The sequence below is a fragment of the Oryza glaberrima genome, chromosome 7, assembly GCF_000147395.1.
Source record: "Oryza glaberrima chromosome 7, OglaRS2, whole genome shotgun sequence".
Lineage (NCBI taxonomy): Eukaryota > Viridiplantae > Streptophyta > Magnoliopsida > Poales > Poaceae > Oryza > Oryza glaberrima.
The window spans coordinates 12894576-12896668 of NC_068332.1; positions in this window are offsets into that span (position 1 = coordinate 12894576).

Below are 2093 nucleotides of genomic sequence, written 5' to 3' on the forward strand. Positions count from 1 at the left end.
AATGCAGACAACAAGCCTTTCAAGGTCAAGTTCAAGTGTTAAGTTCACAAGGCGGCTATTTATAGAGTATAAACCATGACACACTTTTGTGGTGACCACGCCGGTCAGTATAGCAATTAATATCCCCATGTGACCATCCCAATGACTCATTATGGTGTCAATGTTTTCAGACTTTTCTTCCCAAAAACAATAGCAGGCCTCTCAAGAATTTTATAGCTATGGAATTTAATTTAATTTAGGCTATGGAATTTGCAATTCGGAAATGGCATTAAAAAGCCCATTACTTTTTGTGGGCTTCTGTTTCACAAAGACGTAGAAAAGATGCGGGGTTTTTTTTCACTCTACTTTTACTTCCAAATTTAGCTGATTATGTAGTTAGAGGAACATTTTATTTTCACAATCCTGAATCAAAATAAATAAATAGATCTGATCTTTAAAACCACACACTATTCAACTAAAAGTATATGAACTGAACCATATACTTTGGTATGGATTTAAAGTGGTTTAGATGATGCCACGTATGTGCCATGTAGAATTAACGCCATCCTGCCACCTTGTGATTTGCGGAGAATTTTGTATGTTCCGAAGTTTTAGGGTGTTGAATGTTTGGGTATCATAGTTTAAGAGTGTAAATTGAACTGGCGCAATACTTTAGGAATGTAAAATCGGACTAATCCGCATTCCATCTTGATGATCTTCATCCTTACCACATCATGTTGTGGAATTCTGTTGTTGCCAAAGCCGACCCTATACATGTGGAGACGGGAGCACAAGGTTCATCGTGAACTTTGCACTGCACTACCATTGTGATTGGCCTAACTAACGTACCGGTCGGCAACCTCTTTGTGCCTGTAGGCTACACCCGGGAAAGAGAAACAGGGAGGAAAGACCAAAGGAGGGGACTGAAATGTGGGGCCACTACCACGTATGCACAACGTATGAATAAAGCCATCCTGTGTTTGAACTTAGGGAGTTAATCCGCATGGTATATATAAAAGATTGGTATCATAGTTACATGGGTTTTTAGTTAAGGAAATAAATCTGACTTATTCATTGGTTAAGAAGGCTTTTCTAGTATGTAGTGCTGTTAAAGTTTTACTTAGATTACCAGTCAGACACTTTAAGAGGATGAACTTGTTAAGGAGATATCTATTTAGAAATTGGTAGCTCATCAGCCTATAAGCCGCAATTAAATTTGAATTTTAAAACTTTATTTCAAAATAGTCTAGGTGTTTTTTCATCATTTTATATTTTTGTTCTTGGCTTTTAAACTGCTAAAATAGAAGTATAAAATTGCTACCCTAATTTATTTTTCCATTACTTTGGTCACGTGTCACGGCTAGCTTACAAGCCACAGCAGAATAAAATATCAGATCGAATTAATATTGTATATATAGTACAAGTGAGTGTTGCTCCCAAATTTATATATATTTCTCTTTGACATTATAAATTAAGGAAAGCTGATTATTATGGGTATCAAACCCAAAATGCTACAAGCTAGAGCAATTTCCAAGCTGTACAAAATGCTGGCACATAGAAGAAGGGTCAGTCCGGGTGGATAGCTAGGTAGGTTTCAACAAAAAGTATCCCCTACTGTTTTGATGATAGTGATGAGCTCAATGCGATAAATTAATTAGTACAAGGATATATAGCCTCTTTATCACTTCGCTAGTGTCAAAAGAAGAAAGTGTTAGGACAGCTAGCTAACCCCTATGGAGTAGTACTTGATGCTCGAATATGACCAATGTTAATTTCTCTCGCTATCGTACTTGCAAGAGCCATGTGCTTTTGTGAATGCATGATCGACCAGATGCACGCAATCATCATCCGTGCGGCTAACAATGCTATTGGACCGTATCAACAAAATAATCCTCACTAGTAGAAAAACGATTTCCGTAAGTCACTCAACCTTAATTTTATATTATAGGCAGATAAAAAAACACTTACTTGTAGTTCATTATTAGCGGAGATGGGTCAACAGCCACCTATGTAAACAAAATACCATGACACCCGTCGCCCGTGAAAATTATTTCAATTTATTCCGATGGCTGCCTTAAGTGAACGGCCATGTAAACGGCGCGCCTTATGGACAA